A 21,171-nucleotide genomic window follows, 5' to 3' on the forward strand; every position below is an offset into this window, starting at 1 on the left:
ATTTGTTTTTCTCTTTAATTTTGAAATTTCTATTTTGGAAATATTTAGCTGCTGCTTTTAATAAAAATACAATTTTAATGGCATTTATTTGAGCAGTTGTATTTATTTCTGCATGAGGATATCTGTTTTTATTCAAAACCAAGCTTTTGGTATATGCTGCATACTTTAAGGAAAAAAAAGGGTATATATATAAAGTTGCTTGGAAAATTATTGATAATTCCAAAAAATAATTGATCTTTTAACATTTTGGGAAAATTCATGGCATTGGTTTCCAGGTTTTTATTCTTTTAAAAGCTTTAAGGGAATTGTTTTTCTAACCTTCAGCTAGATCTTGTTCACTTCAGCTAGATCTTGTGGTTGCTAACAGGGAAACTAAAATAATATAATGTTACTTGAGAGGTTAAAGGATCTTATTTCTTAAAAGATCAGATAGTTAAAAGCATTGTGTCTTTAATATCAGAGAAAGGTGTCTCCCTAAGATATTTTGCAGACAGTAAGAGTATAATCAGCTTTGATTTAGGGTTTTTTTAGATTAAAAAGGCACTACATAAACAGTAATGATCAAATCAACAGCTTGATGTCCTGGACAACTTTTACTTTGATCCACGACAGTGGAACATAACCTGGTGTTGCACTGTTCATCTGCACTGTGGTTACATCTTCATTTTGCAATGCAGAAATTAATTGAGCTAAAATCAGCCATTATCTGCTCAGCCCTCAATTCCTGTGGTAAAACTATAAAATCTCAACAGAGGGATGCATTTTCTTAGACAGGAGACCACAGATTCATTTCAGCCAGACCTCTAAACTGCTGAGGAAACAGATTCCCACCCCCATGACCTGGATATCGTGTGAAGAGCCCAAATTGATGAGCAGCCTACGTAACACTTCTGTGTCTCTCCCTTGCTGCACTCACAAACTGCCTTAAAACACGGTTTTTAAAAAAGAAAAGAGGAGCAAAGAAGACAAAACAGTTGTGTCTCTACAAAATGAACCCCGACTGTCCACCTCAGGAATAATCAGGCTTTTTACCCAGGCTGGTGTTTTTTTTTTTTTTTCCCTAGCTGGAGATATGATTTTATTGTATTAATCCATGTAAACAAGTATTAATCTCACAGAACATGGCTGGAACAAAGGCTGAAACAGAGACAACACCCAGTCAGGATAGGTTTCCTTTAGAGAAGCTCTAATTAATAGTCTCATTACTTCTTGGTCTGGGCTTCTCTGCCTCTCGGAGGGGGAGCAGTGAAGAAGGGAAGGTCTCAGACAGTACAAAGACAAAAACGTGCTGAAAAGGAGAGGTTTGGCTGTCGTGTGTGTTAGTGATGCATCAGTGTGCCTCAAAATTGATGTTGATGTAGCTAGGAACAGAACCAAAGGCTGGTGCCAGAGGTGGCATATTTATAATGAGACTAAATGAAGGGGCTCATTAGTCTCACAAATGGTGAAGAGCTGCCTGTTCCCTCTCTGATTATCTCTCCTCCATCTCCATTAGGAGGGTGTGCATGCAAAGGGGCGGGGAAGAAAAGCAAATGTTCTCAGGTTTAGGCTGTGAACTGCTCTGCATGGCCCTGCTGGGAAATTAATGAACATCCTGGTGACTCCTTCTCCAGGTTCCCCTCTCAGCTAAACACCCAATTCCATTCCAAACCTAATGGAAACAAAATATTATGAATTAAGCCTTTATATGTGTCTTCGATTGGGAAGAAAAAAAAAGGGGAAAACCCAACAAAATATGCAAGAGCTCTGTAGGAAAAAAGAAAAATAAATAAAAGTCTCTATGGAGTTTGTGCTATTTAATTCATATGTTTGATGATCTGGGGATGTGGGGCAGGACATAACATGCAACAAAGCCATCCTGGGTGTGATTTACCAAAGCAGAAATGAGGTTTGACCCAGAGTGACTGGAAGACTGTACAAATGACCCTTGGATATGTCAGGATGGCACTCAATAAGCAATTGCAAACTTTTTTTTTTTTTCTTTCTTTTACAGTTTTTGTTCAGAGACAAGTCAGGCAAATACTCCATCCTAATCCCAACACTGAACAAATAGTAAGAGCAGCCTTTGCTGCTGGTGCTGGGAGAAAACATTCAATTAAGTTGCTGCAGTGGCTTACTGGCAACAGCCTTTCACCTTTGGAAACCCAGCCTCTGGTTATCTGTCTCGGGTCACTAAAGAAAATGAGTTGATGTTCTCAGGCTAAGCCCCAGGGCACATTTTGCTCAGAATCACCAAACCACAGGATAATTTGGAGCTTTTGTCCGTGTGTACTTAGGAAAGGTCTAGGCCTGAAAAAAAAAAGCTAAAATTCAAGATTAGAATGTGTTGAGAAGCAAGCAGCTTCCCAGGAAATTAAAATGCTGACATTTCCAGCAGTTTAATTGACATTAGATTCACTAACATGTCAAAGCCTAAAGAAAACTACAGGCAACGCAATGATGTATGAGTTTGAAACCCAGATGCTGGGAACAGAGGAAGGGTTCATAAATGGAGGAAAAATTGTGTAGACAGGTATTTTAAGCAGCTGGAGAAGCAAAGTCTGACTGCTCTCAGGGCCAGAGTGGTGATGTTTGCAGCACCTGCATTGGGTCTGGAATCTTTACATCAGTCTGTATGATACAGGGACAGCCCCTAATCATCCAATTATTCCTGCCTGAGTGGAGAAAAGTGTCAAATTCAGGACTGGGAGGGAAGGAAGAGTTATATCCATCAGTTATAACCATCCCCATGCCTCAAGCCCTTCCAGACTGAGACAAGGGTTGGATGGGCTGCAGGAATGGCACCCTCAGGCTGCCACTGCTCACAGGGAGCAGCTGGGACTGCTGATACAAACACCCAGCATAGTTTGAGAAGTGTTTATGATCCTCTGAAGTCCTGGTGGGAGTCTTTTCTTCAAAGTGAGCTCATCAAGAGCAATCAGCAACTTTCCAGCTTTAAAGTCATATTTAGAGCAAACAAAATGCCAAATGAGAACAAGGAAACCTTGTTCAAAGGGCAGGAGCTCAGAGTTGCTGGGGTGAGGTACAGCCAGCTGGAGAGAAAATATTCCCAAATTCCTGGGCGTTTCTTTCCTCTGTGCTCACTTTTTGCCTCAGCAGCTTTCAGCATCTTTCTGACTTCCACAAACACAGGCACAAATCCTGTGGGTGTCTGCAAAAGCCATCTTGCTTTGTCACCTCTGACTCTTGGCTCTCTGCCTGCTCCCTGCAGCTGGCCCCAGCACCCTGTACCTGCCAGAAACTTCATCAGGTGTTACCTTTAAAGGGAGGGGAAGAGAAAAGTCCTCTTTTCCTCCACAGGGTTGCACCTAATCCAATCAGCAGCCAGACCTTTTCTAGCTTGGAGCCTTTTTTTCTCCTATTTCTTCATACACCAGTAAGTGCTCAGTGGGCAGGGGGAGTGGCCGACCATGGCTTTGGCTGCATCCAAAGCTGATCAAGGTTCCTCTAACTCATCCTGGGTCCTGCTCTGTGTTTAATTGTTTCTCCTGTCATTTTAGATGCAGAATGTTCTCATTTTCTCTGCTGATAAGCCACAGAGAGGCAGCCAGGTAGAGCCAGAAGACTGTTAAAATGACAGGACCGTGTCTCGTGTCTCAATTTACTCATAGAATTGAAGTTTAGCAATCCTTTCTCACTGTAGAATGTCCTTTGAGTGTCTCTGTTTCGTTTATTTGATTTTTCAATAGTAGAAGAAAAATCACTTTATATGTTGGTATATTACAGTGTGCAGATATAAGCTGGAAAGCAATATAAAACAATCTTGGGATTGCTTTTTATGACATTAAGATTCCCAAATCTTTGTAATTCAATTTTTTTCCCTGTGATGTCTGAAAATGTTCTGGTGTTTCCCTTTCCTAGGGGAGCCCAGCCCTCCCTCCCCATGCTATATACTGCTTTTATGGAAATTAAAGGCCACAGCAGTTTATTACTCTTAGGGGTGAATTTGAGTGGAATTTTGAAATGAGACACCAGTGTTTTCCAGCCACTCTAGTGGCTGAATTTACCCTTTCCTCTGAATGTAAGGTGTGGGAGAAACAGGCTATTAATGCAGTTCCTCATTAAGCAATTGTAATGGCAAGCTTTTAAAACTTGCCAGCTACACTCACATCACACCCCGCCTTCCAAAGATCTGATTTTGATGTACAGTAATTTGTGCAAAGGAAGCACTTTGGCAGAAACTGGCCCTGTAGGAAGGAGGGGACCTGACTTGAGCATCATTATCATCTTCCCTTATATTTTGACCACAGGTTGTCAGCAAACAGTCCTTAGAGTTTAATTGTAGGATGGAGTTTGCCGAGAAGTGTGAAAGACAAAAGAACAAATAAGTGATGGAAAGCAATTCTTCCCCCCTCTGCTTTACTCTGGGGCTGCCGTAATTAAAGTGCTGCTGCTTTGCTGGAAACGAAGTTAGGGAGGTGAATTGTAATTGCAAACACTGTTTGCTCAGTCACTCCTGGCAACAGCACCACGTTAACTCCGCCTTTCTGTCTCCAGTGAATCCTCCACATTGACAAAAACATCTCTTCTTATCCAATTTGTTATCACTGACTTCAGAAAGTCATTAAAGAATATCAGTGGAGCAGATTGGGATCTGGATTAAGAAATCAATTATTGCCAGGAAGTACCTTTGCAGACACTAATTATGCCTTGACTGACATTTACGGGATTCCTTTAATGGGATGTGTGGTCAGTTTTTAAAGGCACAGGGCAGACATCAGTGCTGTGTGTGACACCCCCTTGATTCCTTCTGTCTGTGTGCCCCTCCATGCTAGAACAGATGTGTGCTGCCGTAACCACAAAGTATGAAATATCTACAAATTGTGCATTTTCATACATGTAAAAATAGTCATTGTCTTGCTGGTTTATCCAGGAATTAAATGTTACCCTGGCCCCAGATAGCCAGGACAAGCCACATTTAGCAGGATGGCTCCTGCCTCTCATGGCTGTTGTGCAGATTGCCAGTGACAGATAGATTAGGTCTCCCCAGGAAGGAGCTGATAGAAATCTGACAGGTGTATATGGGTGTAGACATCTGTGAAAGAGAGAAAGGCCACAGGACAAGTAATCTTGCTCAGAAAGATGGGAGCTGCTCCAGAGATCTGTGACAGAAGCAGCCTAGACAAGTATAATTTAATAGGGGGAGCACAGAAATGGGGCAGTGTCAGAGGACTGTCTCAGGTAGGTGGGGACAGGGCTTGTTGGCACTTTTTGCTTTGTCTCTGTCTGATTGCAAAGATCTGTCAGTGTGATTCTCCATGGGGACAAACACTGGGTCTTTCTGCTTTATGTGGCCTCCACTAGGAACTTTATTAAAGCTTAAGTTAAACTGTATCCCATTCCCAACCCCCTCTCTGTTAAATCCTACTCAGGTAAATATTGATGGGTGTATTCCTGTTTCATGTGCCCTTCACACCCTTAAAATGCATAATAACTTAATAACTGCCCTTACTGTAGGCAAAAGCTCTTTGAAGAGAATGCTCAGCAGCTCCCCTGCCCCATGCAACCCTTCCCTCCCAAAAAAAAGCCACCAAAACCCCCAAAATGGCAAAAAAAAAATATCCCAAACCAACAAAACACCCAAAGCAAAGATTGTGAAATAATGGTACAAAGTGTAAGTAACTGGAGAGGAGAGCTCAGTAAAGAAAGAAAGAAAGGAATTATGGATTATGTCAGAGTAGATGCAATCAGTACAATTTGTGTAAGAACCAAGGAATTTCAGCATTCTTTATGTGGCCAACATTGAAATGACCTACAGTACTTGTTTGGGAGACTTAGATAGAAAAATTGAATAATTTCTAGCTCTTTAGGACTCAAACCTTGAGGTTTTGTGTTTGCTTTAGTTGCATTGCTGGTAGCTAACTCTAAAAGCATTTATGGCATAAATTTTTATATTCATATTTCTTATGGTGCATGTAAACCATCCTGAAAAGTCATGTCATACATCTTATTTATTTGGAACCAGTTTCTAACACTGTGCACTAAAGTGCACATTTAGTAGTCTATGACTGAAAATCAGGCTCTCAAGTAATCAACATAGAGACAGAAATGCTGCTTAGAGCAGTTTGGAATATTGAATTTAAGGTCTGTCTCTATTAATAAGATATGGACCTGAAATTTAGCTGTCTGAAGATAGACTGTCCTTCATTTAAACACCAAATAAAGAGAAAGAGGCCTCATTTTATTTCTGTAAAATTCTGATGAAATGAATAGAACACACGTGACTAGTTTCCTCTGTGTAGTGGCTCCCCTAACCAGGCATGGTGAAGTGCTGCTTAATGAAAATTCCCAGCTTTCTCAGCCTGTCTTTGTAGGGAAGTTCTATGTCCATACTTTCCCAGCAATGATTGAAGATTTAACTGTGGAGGGGCTCTTCAAACCTCTTTATCTCCAGTGAGTTATGATCAGTTTTACATATCCTTCAATACTGAAGGATATGTAAAACCCTCCTGGATTTGTAAGTGGAAATTATACTCAAGCTCTGAATCTAATCAAATTAACCCTCACATGTGTCTAATCCCAGTCTATCAGCATAAGTTATATTTTTCCCCAAAGCCACAAGTACAATCAGGGATGCAGGACCATTCCTCATCATCAAGAAATCCAGCATCTTGCCTTTGGGATAAATTTTTAATTCAGTGCCTGCCCTTCATTGCGTGATTCTGAGACCTCTAATATATGGATAGAGCACATAACCTCAGTGATGTGCTGCAAAGCTCACGGTGCCAACCCATGTAGGTATAAATGTACCTTTACAAAGACACAAGTGAGAAAGAATTGTACAATCAAAAGGAGAAAATAAGTCCCAGCCTGTGTGTCCAACGCAGAGCAGTAGCAAAAGCTGAAATTGCCGGAGTTATAAGATACAAGATTAATGCAGGGTTTGTTTCTCAGGTTTTAATGATCTCATTGAAAAGGAGTCACGTGGATGAACAGTAAGTTAAAAATCAAAAAAAAAGTGGGAATTTGGATAGTTTTTTCTCTCCAGGGTGTTTTAGACTATCTTGTTCCATCTTGCAGGACCACTTGCTTGGTGGTGCAAAGGCACAGCTTTGCCAGGCATCAGCACCTCAGATATTTCAAGAGAGCAAGCAGAAAATAAATATTTGAGACCTTCAGCAGCAAATCCCACGTAACTGCCACATCTCAAAAGATAAGAAATTTCTGTTGAAGGTGTGATGGGAGGAGAGCACAAATATCCCTCTGCCTGGGAGGAGAATGCTACAGCTGTAGTTACTGTTCCAATGGTAACCACAGCAGGGGCTCTAACAACGGTGATTAAATGGTTGTGGCAGAGCAGAGGAGCACAGTGGTTCAGGATGCTTGTGGGCTCTGCCAGGGATGCAGGGCTGTCAAGGTAAGGCTGCTGAGATGGATCCAGGTTCCCTTCTGTGCCAGCAGAGAGGAGGTGAATGAGGGGAATACATGCAGCTTCCTGAGCTGCATTAGGTTCATCTATTGAGAGGTGTTTTTCATGTATTAAAAAAAATGTTTGGGGCTCTGCTACAATTTGAGCAGCTAAAATTTTTCAAGAGAAACTAACAAATAGGAGCAGTTCTAAAGAGGTATGGTATTTCCATTGCCTCCACAAGTAGCTGAAAATAGCAGGTATGGCAGTTCCCAGTGTCAGGAAAATCCACCAGGGCCTGGGGTTTCTGTCCAAAAAGGAGACAGAGGAGCCCTGCAACTTTATTGGAGTCAAGGGAGAGAGGCCACCAGGGCACAGCCCGCGGGGTTTCTCTCTCCAGGTACCAGAGGGCGCAGCCTCCCTTTATCCCAAACTCCCGGCCGCACGGTGCCCTCTTCCCTTCCCCACTGCTGAGGTACCAGGAAGGTGCAGCCTTCCCGAGCTGCCTAGCCCACATTCCCCCTTGAACCTGGCCTTTTCCCCCACAGTTCAGGCTTGTGCAGACCCCTGTGTGTTTCAGGAGCCAGGCTCCCTGGGCTCTGCACCAAAGGCAGTGCAGACAGAGCCATTGCAAAGATGTTCACACCCTCGGCTTCACCCCTCGAATTGTTTGTGAAGACATCAGCACACATCTTTCCTCTCAATCCCTCCTCTTCTCATTTCTCCATTTGTCTTCACAAGCCCTAGTTATTGTTGCCTTAGCCCTTTTTAACAAGCTGGAACAGTGGGAACAGCCCCTCCTGGCTGTTCCACGGCTGCTCCCTGCAGCAGGGGCAGCAAGGGAACACAGACAATAAAGCAGGCACAGGTGGCTCATGTTAGCCCAGCAATCCCTTTCTTCCAGCTGGGAAGGCCAAATCTCCAGGCTTGGAGACCTCCACACCAGCGTGCTGGGTCCACGTGTGCCCAGCTGTCCTGGCTGCTGCCTCTGCTGTCTCTGCAGTCCTGGGTGGATGTTCTGGACAGCACAGTCCAAAGGCAGCGCCTGTGCTAACTGGGCTTCCTGACCAAGTCAGCCCAAAGGACCTCAAGCAACCCCTGGATGTACTTAAAAAGCCTCCAATGATCTCAAACACCCTTGTAACCTTAAGTAACACTGCTAAAGGCCTCAAATGGCCTCAAATAATCCCATGATCAATAAAAAATACTCCAATGACCCCAAGTGACCCCTGTGACCTCAAGTAACCCCTAGAGTAATTAGGAAAGACTCAAATGACCTCAAGTGCCCCCAATGACCTCAAGTAACCCCTGACTCAGGGCCTCAAAAGACCTCAAATAACCCCGGATCAAACGAAAAATTCTCAAATGACCTCAAGTAACTCCCTGTGACCTCAAGTGACCCCAATGACCTCAAGTAACCCCAGTCAGGGCCTCAAATGACCTCAAGTGACCCCAATGACCTCAAGTAACCCCAGTCAGGGCCTCAAACGACCTCAAGTGACCCCAATGACCTCAAGTAACCCCTGAATGAGGGCCTCAAACGACCTCAAGTAACCCCGGATCAAACGAAAAATTCTCAAATGACCTCAAGTAACCCCTGTGACCTCAAGTGACCCCAATGACCTCAAGTAACCCCGGTCAGGGCCTCAAATGACCTCAATGACCTCAAGTAACCCCAGTCAGGGCCTCAAACGACCTCAAGTAACCCCTGAATCAGGGCCTCAAACGACCTCAAGTGACCCCGGATCAAACGAAAAATTCTCAAATGACCTCAAGTAACCCCTGTGACCTCAAGTGACCCCAATGACCTCAAGTAACCCCAGTCAGGGCCTTAAATGACCTCAAGTGACCCCAATGACCTCAAGTAACCCCGGTCAGGGCCTCAAACGACCTAAAGTAACCCCTGGATCAATTAACACAGCCTCCAATGACCTCAGGTAACCCCCACAGGGACTCCAATTGGTGCTGTGTTTGTTTTTCCTTTTTCCTTTCCCTTTCCAACGTTCTCTGCATTCTCTGCACACACAGTTGTAGCTCTGCGCCCTGCTGTGCTATCGGCTCCTTTTCCCAGTAGTTTTCCGTGCCCTTTCCCCAGGCAGAGAGAGAAAACACGCTCCAGGGCCCCTGTGCTGCCTGGGTTCCTCCTGGCTGCCGGGGCTGAGAGCAGCTCTTTGGGTTTCATTTTCACGAACAAAGTGCAGTGAGAACCAAGGGCAGGCTCCAGAGAAGGGGCTCGACCTGGGGGGGAGGGAATTGAATCCCCTTTCATCCTCCTGATTGGTGCTTTTGGTCAATTAGGCTAATTGGCTGAACTTACACAAGCTGTCCTCACCCCGTGTTCCAGTTTGGTCAAATTTGGAAAGACATCCTCTGAGAGAAGGCAGGCTGCAACCACCCCTCCCCCACCAGGTTTGGGAAAAAGTAAATTATCCTCAAAGGAAAGACAAAGAGATAAAAACTATTTATTTAACAAACACACAGGAAAAGGATAATGATGCTAAATAATAAAACCTCTTGTTCTGCTGAGAGAAAACCTGGGAAAATTCAGAGTCCTTCCATAGATCTCCCTCTCCTTCCTTGGAGCTGGGTCGTGGTGGGCCTTCTTCCAGCGCCAAGGCCTTGGTGGAAATTCCTCCCGATGTATTCTGATGTTGAAACTGTCCAGCAGAGAGAAAAGGGCAAAAAAATGAAGTCCCAGGTAAACAAAAGTTCAACTCTCCGAAGGAAAAGGAGCTGAGGAAAAAAAAGCTGCCGAAAGCTGGCTGGAAAGGAAAGCAAGCTGGGTGCTTCCCTGCCCTCTCGCTCTCCTGCCGCAGCTGAAAAAAAGTCTCTCTCTCTCTCTCTGTAACCTTGAACAAGCTGCAAACTGATTGGAAAAAGCATAAAAATTAATTTCTGGGCATAGGGCAGCAATATGGGATACACATCATAAAGTCACCCCAAGCCCCCCCACGTGGGCGGCTTTCGGGGGCATTGCCCAGAACTGCCCCCGGCGCCTCCAAAGAAAGGTCCCCTTGTCCACCACCTCGCACGCTGAGCTTAGCTCCCAAGTGTGCGTTGTCTCACTTCTAGGTTGATAAAGGTGTCCCAACGACCTCAAGTAACCCCAAATGGCCTCAAGCAACCCCTGGATCAATTAAAAAAGACTCCGATGACCTTGAGAAACCCCAAAAGACCTCAAGTAACCCCGGTCAGGGACACCAATGACCTCAAGTAAGCCCAAATGACCTCAAGTAAACCTGGTCAGGGACTCCAGTGACCTCAAATAATCCCTAGCAGGGACTCCAATGACCTTGAGAAACCCCAAATGACCTCAAGTAACCCCTACCAGGGACTCCAATGACCTCAAGTTACCCCTACCAGGGACTCCAGTGTGACCTCAAGCAGCCCTCGAGGTTCTGCACCCTCATCTCTCAGGGAGGAGCAGCGTGCAGCACCCCGCAGCAGCACATCATAACCAGGCTGGCAGGGGCAGGGGTGCGGAGCAGACTCTCCCCCAGCTTCCCTCCCAGCCTGGTCCATCCATCCATCCTCTTCTCAAGGCGCTGGCTCCTCAGCAGCAGGATCTGAGCAAGCCAGAGAACTCACCTGGCTCATGGTAGCCCTTCAGTTTCGCTGCACACAGTCAGTGCAGAACCTTAAACTGAGTTTAAAAACCCCAAAAGTGATGAATACTGCTAAACAGAGAAAAAGCATAAAACAGCTCAGTGGGCACAAGCCAACTGAGTGCCCATGTCTCATTGTTCCTGGCCTCTCCCAGCCCTGTGCAATGCGTTTGGAGGGAATGGGCAAAGGCAGCTGTGAAGGTAACGCCCACGGTGGGAATTCCCATCCACACACACACACAGTCACCAGCAGTGGCTGAATAAAATGCACCTGCTCGTCTTTCCCACTTAGCAAAAGAGCATCTGGACAACTGCTCCCCCTTTGGCATAAAATTCCAATCAGACAGACAAGTTCCCGTGCCTGCTAGGAAACACACTTCAGGGTTCAGCAAGGGCTGCAGTGTGGTGAGCCCTGGTACAACAGCAGATCCCGACACCTTCACAATCCATTTCCAGTGCTCTTTTTTACAAATGGCACACTGATGCCTTCCCAATCGCTGTCCTGGCGGCCGCCCCCTTCCCTTTGCTCCTGGGGCTCCCTGCGCTTTTCCCGTCAGGGGTTGTAAAATCTGTGCCGTAATCCTTGCCTGTACCTTTACCTTGTTCTCATCCCTCCTTTCATATCTTTCATATCCCTGAGGTGCCTTTCTAGCCAGTTCCTGCAAGGGCCCACTCGGCCACCTCTCCAGCCCCTGCTCCCGCTGCCTGTGGGCTCTCACCCTCCCACAGCCACCAAATTCTTTGCAAAATCACTCATCTCCCCAGTGACCCAAACAAAATCCCTTCTTACATCGGGCCAGCCTTTGGTGACACTTTTGGCACACCAAAGCCGCTCCCTGTCCAGCCGCAGTGTCCAGAACTCCCCAGCACACCCGTCCAGGCCCCCGGGCCGCTCTCCCAGCACCACAACCTCTGTAAAGCACCAGGTCCCGACAGGCGGGCACAGCCACGGTGCCACAGGGATGCGCAGGTGAACGGAGTATCCCGCAGCCTCGTGGGGCCGGGGGACACTGCAGCCCCTGCCCGGGGGGTGCTGGGGTCAGGCACCGCCCGGCGCTGGGCCCCGGCCGCCCCACAGCCTCAGCTCGGTCCTGCGCCTCCCCACAGGCCCCAGCCCGTGCTACCAATCCCACCTTCCACACCTGGCCTCACACTCCTCACCATAGAGAAACCCCCTTAAGTCCTGAGTAAAAAGTGGGCAAACCCAAATCCTCCACCCTGGCTCCATAAGGGCCCAGGGAGGGGTAGGGCTGTAGCAACAATGCCTCCCTGTTTTCCTTATCCTGGCAGCTGGGAATACAAAATGCTTGCAGCTGGCCCTGTATCAGACTGCATGTTCTGAAGACAAGGCAGAGAACTTGCGAGTCCTCACTGTTCTCTCCTTGCCACACAGCCTCCCACTGCTATGTGCCTGAGCCAGATTTCTCCACACTCCCCTTTGGCCAGTCCTTTCCCAAACCAACGCCACACTGCCCGCTCTGGGGGCGGGTTGCCGAGACCCTTTCTCAGTGCCTCTTATTGCCCCCTCTGGGCGTCCATGTCCTGAGCTGCCTCTGGGACAATGTGCAAACCATCTCAACATTCTCCCTTCAGAGGTATTTTGGGATTGCCATCCCTGTGGCCGACACCCTTTTTCGACTTTCCTTTGCTGCCCACCCAGGGCGCCCTGCCATGTTTTACTCCCTGAAGTTGTACTCACCGGTGGGATTTGCCAGGACCCTTGTTGACTTTCCCTTACTGCCCCCTCTGGGCATCCATGTCCAGTGGTCCTTCCCTGTGGACTTTTCACAGATCCCCCTGGGCCACCTCTCATCTCTCTCCTGGACAGTCTCGGGTACCAATCAATGCCTGGTGTCGGCCAGCACCGAAGGGAGCTGCTCACCGAAACTGGGTGAGGCGCCTCCAGCTCCTCTCGCCACGTGCCGGACAGTGGAAGGATCCCGGATGAGCTCCCAGTTGTCAGGAAAATCCACCAGGGCCTGGGGTTTCTGTCCAAAAAGGAGACAGAGGAGCCCTGCAACTTTATTGGAGTCAAGGGAGAGAGGCCACCAGGGCACAGCCCGCGGGGTTTCTCTCTCCAGGTACCAGAGGGTGCAGCCTCCCTTTATCCCAAACTCCCGGCCGCACGGTGCCCTCTTCCCTTCCCCACTGCTGAGGTACCAGGAAGGTGCAGCCTTCCCGAGCTGCCTAGCCCACATTCCCCCTTGAACCTGGCATTTTCCCCCACAGTTCAGGCTTGTGCAGACCCCTGTGTGTTTCAGGAGCCAGGCTCCCTGGGCTCTGCACCAAAGGCAGTGCAGACAATCAGACCCATTGCAAAGACGTTCATACCTGTGGCTTCACCCCTCGAATTGTTTGTGAAGACATCAGCTTTCCTCTCACCAGCAAGCAGCTTCTGGAGTTTACTGTGGAAATCCTTATTTATTTGTGAGTTTATTACAGTGTGTGTGGGCTGGAAAGTTAAATGACAATCAGTCCTTCAACCAAATACATTCATCTTCATGGCACAAGTCTCCTTATCCTCTTGTTTTCATTTATTTTTCTGAGTTTAAGGTTTCTCCAAGCCACCAAATGTACAGCTGGGGCTGAGGCAGTGAGCTGCCGCTCCTGGCAGTGCAGGAATGCTCCTGACTGTACTGTGTGTCTCTACAGAATACATTAGAGCTGCCCTGCACAAAAGGAGGCACCTCCTGAAATAGCAGCCCTGTTAATTACCCTGCTACTTTCCATGGCATTCATTCCCCTGGCGTGTGAGGAAGACAAGGAGGCAATGACAGATGGGCGAGCACAAAAGCTGTGAAAAGTCAGTGATGCTCAGAGGTTTTGCAAGTGTGATAATGACCTTGAGATGATCTGATTTTAGTAAAGAGAGGCTTGTTCTGCAATCGTCATCACCACAGTCTCACAACAGAAGAGGCCTGGGTCTTTTATTTATGCATCTCCTCTGCCTTTCTTGTGTTCTGCCAGTCACTTTTCCCATACTTCTACACAACAGAAAGTGCAAACACTAATTCTAATTCCCAGTGTGTCCAACAATCCAAGTAGGATGAGTTGGGAACCAGATTTAGTCCAGAGTTTTCTGCTATCTGTGTGAAATGTAATTTCTATTTCTCTTCTGTAAAACAGGACAGATTCATCATTGCAGATTATTTTTAAATGAATGGTGATGTACTGGTTGGCAGCAGAAATAATATTTGTTTATCATGAAAGGTGAAGTTTGTACTTTGAAGTGTTGCCCTCTAATGTGAATGGCATGATTTTGTAGGCTTAGATAGTACTCAAAAAACCCCATCCTTTTTTCATGCAAATTTATGTAATACATCTGAGTCAGTGCAGAATATCTTTAAGAAAGATTTAACTCTTCCAGTTTGATTTTTTTTTGTCTGAAAATAATTTAAAAACTACTATTAGCTGGCATTTTGTGTTCATTTTACTTGAAAACAAACAAGCCTTAAACAAATATGTAAACCAAATAACCAGTTCAAGTAACTGAATAAGCCACCAAAACCCTTTTAAAATCTGCTGCCAATTTTGGCTGTTTATTTAGCAGTTGGGATGAACATGGAGGAAATATTTGGTGTAAGGAGTTACCTGTGGTTCGTCTTAGGTACAGCCTCTACTGTATTTCAAATTAAGCCCTTTTTCTTTATCCCAGCCACATTAGGCCAGGTTCCTAAACATTTCCTTGCTGGAGCCCACATTAATTTTCTGCTGTTTTACTTCCCAGCTTAATACCTGTAATTTCTTGATGGCTACTCAAAGACTAAAAAACTTCATCTGAAGCTGAAGAAATATCTTAGAAACTATTTTAGGCTTTCATTTTCTTCTATCATCCTGATTTATGCACGCTGAATAGAGTTCAGAATATGAAATACTCATATCGATAGAGTAGTAGTGAGAAAAATAAGTATAAAGAAAAAAGAAAGCATACCTGTGTTCTGAAGCAAAGATTTGCAGTATTTGAGATTTATCAATAATTACCTTCACTGAATAATTTAAGCCTTATCTCCCAACATATTACAGTCAGCGTGGATGCTTAATTTTATGTGAAGTGAACACAGCACCCTTGTCTTCTGTTCTAGGAGAGATTTCTCATGGCATTGTCAGCGTTAGAGCAGTGGAGACCACAGAATCCCAGAATGAGTCAAGTTGGAAGGGACCGCTATGGGGCATCTGCTCCAGCAGGGCCGTCCCAGAGCACAGGGCACAGGATTATGTCCAGAAAGCTCTGGAATATCTCCAGTGAGGGAGAATCGTCGCCTCTCGGGTCAACCTGTCCCAGTGCTCAGTCACAGCACTGGAAAGTTCTTCCTCATGTCCAGGTGGAAGTTTTGGGGCATCAGTTTCTACCTTTTCCACTTGGCTCCATCCTCCTGACAACCTCCCTTCTGATCGTCATGGACACTGAAGAGGTCCCTCTCCGTCACCTTGATGTCCTGAGCTCTGAGTGGAGCTTTCAATCCTAACTGCTTGCATCATCCCACCAGGATGTGTGTTCCGTGCTTTAGGGAATAATCCAACACATTGCGTGTAAAAGCACACGGTCTTGGCCACTTTCACTGGCCTTAGGGTTATGCTGTCATTCCTACAGAAGGCTGGAAATGGTATTTAGCAGTCAGAGCTTCCAAAAATCATTAAAATTTAATTTGCTTTTGGGGAGGGAGGCGTAAAGCACAGGAGATTATGTTCAGTTTATGAGCCCTGACCTTTCCTGCTTAGCCATTTCTCCAGTTTAATTTTGGTTCATGAAGTGCATATTTCATATGGCTCTGGTTATTATTACCTACTTCTTATTTTATTATTACCTGAATGTATATGGGAGGCTATCATTTCCTTTATTGCTGTGGGAGACTGCATCCTGTATCAGGCAGGAAGTGCAAGGGGGAAACAGTTAAACGTTCTCCGTGCTGAGGCTGCAGCCAGGTTCAGGAATGGGAACAGAACAGATGCTCTACACCTTCAGACGTGTTCCTGCCATCAGTGCTGAGAGGACATCAAGGTTTTTAATAGCAAAATGTCTGGGCTCCCTCAAGCCCTGCTGATTTCCCAACCATCTGAGCGGATGTTCAGCTGCCATAGGACCAGTCACTTAAAGACTCTATTGCAGCTGAGAGATGTTTCCCTTTTTCCCAGTGCTTTTGTAGCTGCTCAGTAATGATCATCATGGGTCACTGTTTATTATCCCAGCTTCACAGCAATGTTTTTTTTCACAGCCCCCCACATGACTGTTTTCATTCCATTCTCTCTTTCCTTTTTGGCTTTGAACCCTTCTCAACACAGGACAGAAAAAAAGGGGCAAGCAATCCAAAAATGCAACCTTCCCAGGCCAAAACAGTGTGTCTGGCTAGTAGTCAAAGCCTTAAAACCGAGTGGAAAAATGAGGGAGGAACAGGCAGCAACAGAAAGATGTGCCTCTCTGCCTTAATGTATCCAATTTCTTCCAAACTCTCTCCCCCAGCTGCCCCTAACCAGAGCTGAGCAAGCAGACAAAGATAAACCACCTGATTAAAGGAGCTTTAAGGTGTGAAGTCCTTGTACCTGCAGCCGTGGTCAAATCTCCCAAGATAAAAAGAGCCAGAGAGGAGTCAAGACTAGTCAGCTGGTCTAACACTTGCAGCTGGAAGAACACTGAGTAAATATATCTTGGTGTTAAAAAATATGTAGATAGTGCCACGAGTGCCCTGTTCGTTGTGCACAGTGTGTGTATGTGTGGGGGGGAAGGTCTCAGTTAAGCAGGAAAGTAGAGAGGAAGAGTATCAGAATCAACAGTGCTTACAACAACATCTCATCTTTAGCCAACAGGCTCCCATCTCTCCATTTAGCACTTCCCAGCAAATTAATGAAGGGGGAAAAGGTGAAAGGAACTCAGTAAATAAGTCTGAAATAAACTCTCACAGTGCCTTGTGGAGCTGTGGGCAGGTGATTAAAGGCCTCCTTTCATTAATATTTGATTTACACCAGCAGTTCTTTATTTTATGTCATTTCTCCCTGTGTCTTGACAGGTGCGTTGGCTGCACAGCAGCCATCAGCACACAACCCTTCAGTGTTGAAATTGTGCTTGGCAAACTGCATCCCTGCACACGGATTTGTGCTGGGTTTGACCACCTTCACTCACAACACAACACACAAAGCTCTACAGAGCAGCAGCACTTATAGAGGTGCAGATATTTGGAGTTGCAACAGAGTAAGAGATGCAATTCCTCCTTCTGTGCCAAAATCCCTTGGAAAACCTGCTTCTTTGGGAACTGCTGTTATGATGTGCTAAGAAACATCAGGCAAAACCTGTCTGGTAAATTTCTATGTGCCTGAGCTAGCCAAGGATGGTGGGAGTGCAGAGCTTAAATAGCTTGGTCGAAAGGATTTTAATCAGGAATAAACACAACAGACAAATAGTTGGTGCCCTGTGAGCTCTGCAGCCTCTTGGATCCAACATTTTTTTCTTAAAATCTCCCTGTTTCAAATGTGTCAGGAGTTCATTCTCACTCAGAAAAAAAAAAATTAAGTGCTGTGTAAAACAGGAGTGGTTTATAGTTCATAAGCAAATGTCACAATTGGGACCTGACAGTGGAAAATTTGTAAGGAGCTAGAAGGCTTTGCTTTTCTAATCCAGTTCAGTAAATTCCATATCACATTATAACAATGTTTCTGGACATTTTATTGACATCTAGTTGCTATGCAGAGGTTCTGATGATGAAGCTTGAAGCAGCAGTGCCTTATTAACAGGAGCTCTTTTGGAGAAACTCAGAAATTGGGGAGGCTACACAGGACTGTAAATTAGCCACTGATCACCATTTATTTGTGAGAATATTACAGGTGAACCCAAGGATGATTCTTTCCCACTGCTTTTGGCTGGGGCTGTCTTGGAGTAGGAGGAGAGCATGAACTTGTTTAATTCACTCAATGTTGTTTGGTTTGAGCTGAGAGACTCCGTGAGGGGCACAGGACAGAGAACAAAGCATTCCTCTTCCCGTGACACTGAGAATGCGCTGCTTGCCTCTGCAGCCAAGTTCAACTTCAGCACAGATGTCCTCTGTAAGTATATCCAAGTGTTCTTCTGCCTCTTACTCCCTGAGCGGCTATGACCACTGTGTTCACCATTTCTGATGTAGAAATCTCTTTGTATAAGCAAGCAGTGGAAATAAATGTCTGGAAGTCAGCAGAGACCCCATCAGTGAAACTTCTCAGCTAAGTTCAAACAAAATTCTGTGAGGAATGGCATAGCTCAGTTTGATTTTGCAGATTTCTCTGATTTCATGGAAGGGATTCTTTCAACTGATGCAACTGAGCAAGCAGTCAGTGTCAAAATTTGTGGTTGCTATAATCATCAGGGTGTAAACAACCCAGCTATTCAGGATTTAAAATTGCCCTTAACTCTATCAATTGCAGCAGCATTGGCACAGCAATGCAAAGCAAGCAAATAAACTAAACTCTGCTACCTTAATTTTGCCTTAATTGAAACTAAATTTTTAACATTGGTTTTCAAAATGGTTCTCATCCTCCACTGCCAGTGTGCTGAGCAGCCTCAGAGACTGAGTCAAAGGAGGGGCCCATTGTGTATCTTCAAAAGAGATCAGTTGCAATCCCTTGAAGACTGGGCTGCATTACTGTTACAGAAGATCGCTAATCAGCAGCAACTTGCTATCCTGCACTGGACATGTGTAACTTATCTCCTTGCAGTAGCCCCTCTTTCAAAAATCCCACCAATCTCCAGCTAGCTACGTGCAGGATTGAATCAGATTTTGATTTTACCCTGCTGAACCTGGGGTAAATGGTGACCCAGACACTGGGGGATGCTGGAGTTACTCTGACTGCCTGAAATAAGCAATTATTTTTCTCTTATTTTCTTATTTTGCAAGGGAAACAGAAGTTGTGAGAAGTAAACTGCTTTTATTAGGTGCAGAAATTCATTTGAGTGATAAAGTTTATCTGCATTCGAGGTGTTCATATTAATATTAGAAAGAGAACATTTTCAGGCATATGGGTACTATAACTACTATGTACTTATTTGACTTTTAGTTTAGTTATTAGATGCCCACTTGTGGTGGTGTTTTGCTACCTGCTTGCTAAATACATTGACATTCAGCCATTTCTTTTTTAAACAAGACGAGAGAAAAATGGGAGGAGTACAAAGCACATCGACTTTTCAAGATCACTGGACTTAAAATACAAATTTTATTAATCATATGATTTGTTGCAGTCACCACAGGGACAGCTGCACTTCCAGCTCACCCTGGCATCCTCTGGAATAAATAACCCCCAGCATCCATCACCCCTCAGCTGACTCACACTCTGTTCCCACCAGGCACATGTGATTTATCACAGTTGCCTTAGCAGCCCTAAGTCAGCCTCTAGCCCTAGAAACGATGATAACTAACTACTAAATTACCTCCATGAAGTAAAACATGGATGTAGAAAGGAGCTACAAAGAAGCAGATACAATTCCAGCCAAGGAATGGTCTGTATTCATGCCAGCTTTGTTCCCTCTCTGGTTTACCACTTCTTTTTAATGGCTTGTTCCTGTGGTTTGCCTTCTTGGTTAGACTGCCTCTGCAAAAACTGCTGCCTGTGTCCACCTGGAGAGCCCATAAGGTTTAACCCCGTCCCTTTCCACGGCCTCATCTCCCCCACCACCTCTGAAACAGCTTTTAATTAATCTAGGGAACCTTTCCATCCCTGAGGTACCACTCTGAAAAAAAGGGAAACCCTGAAAGCACGTTCCCCTAACAGCAGCATGGAAACAAGATCACCTGCACTACCAGACCACATATTCATAAAATAGTTAAAAAGCAATGCTGCACTGAACCCAAGATCAATAATGTTTCTCTTAGCAGACTCCTTGATCAAAAGAATAAATAGTTTCAGGTACAGCACTGATTCAAAATTCTATTTTCATCTCTGTACTTGGGTACGTGTATTGTGTTCTACAGTGGATAAATGCAATGTTGCACTGCTGGGACCAGCAGAAATACTGTTTGTCTGCCGTGATGATGATACCAGCAGATACTAAGTGGTTACCAGTATGCAAAGTCCATAAGTACTACTCTGTCATCTTGCAGCAAATGTAGCCTCAATACCATATGTAAAGATTGCATTATAATAATTTCCTCAGCTTTCCCAGGTGTACGAGTGATTTTAATAACACTTGTTCTAAATGTTAGGGATTTTGCTAATAAAAAGTCATCTTTATGAATGTATTCATGAGTCAAATATGGCACAGAAATTTGAGTTCTATAGGAAAAAAATGTTTCTAGCAAAAGATAATAATGAATAAAAGAAACCACAGTTATATCATTTTCTCAGTGAAGAAAGTGTGTTTGAAAGTCGAAAGCTTGCTTCTGCAAGTTGGAAATTGATGCCAATTGTCTTCCTACCACCACTGCCCTTAGGCTGTGGGAAGTCATAACCTGCTTAAAGTAGATGATTTTGAGAAAAGGTTTGGTTAGCCTCTTTAAGACCCCATCGATCTTCTGGGCTGAAGTTTATGAGTTAAGGAATGGATGTAGTGATCTCTTTTATACAAAGACGAGGTGTTCTGTCTTGGGTAGAGTGTATTTTTTTAAATTTTATTTTAAGTATAGAATCCTTTTTTAAACTCAGGATTTAAGATGACTTTGACAAAGCAAATGTTCTGGGGTTTTTTCATCCTGCCCTAGTAGCCACTGTTCTTTGCACATAGAACTTTCTGCTGTGCACAGCTGGGAACTGTGTCCTGTTTCTTGATTCTGTCTCACTTTACTCTGCCTTGTTGAAATGAGGGGTTTGTATTTTGTTACTATTTATGGAAGATAAAAATTCTAATTGATTTGCAATTAGAATGGCAATAGGGAAGCTATAAATATATGAATATCCACCAATTAATTTTTACAAACATGATCTATTCCAATACCCCACATAGCAAAGGCGCACAGCTGTGCTGCTGTTTTCATGGATGTTAAAATCGAGGCTGTGCTGTATCTGATGTGGTCAGGGCAGGTTTGGTGTGCAGTGTCTGGACAAAGGGAAGGCCCAAAGCAGACATAAAACAGGTTGAAAGCTCGGTAACACCTGAACTCTGAATTCCTGCCCCTATTTCCCATTTTTATATTTGGCACAAGCTGCCGTGACCTTTGCTGCTATCCTTTAATGGGATAACTTTATAGCAGTGGGGCTGATTTGGCCTCAGATGTCTCAAACTTCTACTGAATTCCACTTGCACCATATGTGCCTGTAATTGTGTGT

This window comes from Corvus hawaiiensis, chromosome 2 (assembly GCF_020740725.1).
Source record: "Corvus hawaiiensis isolate bCorHaw1 chromosome 2, bCorHaw1.pri.cur, whole genome shotgun sequence".
NCBI lineage: Eukaryota > Metazoa > Chordata > Aves > Passeriformes > Corvidae > Corvus > Corvus hawaiiensis.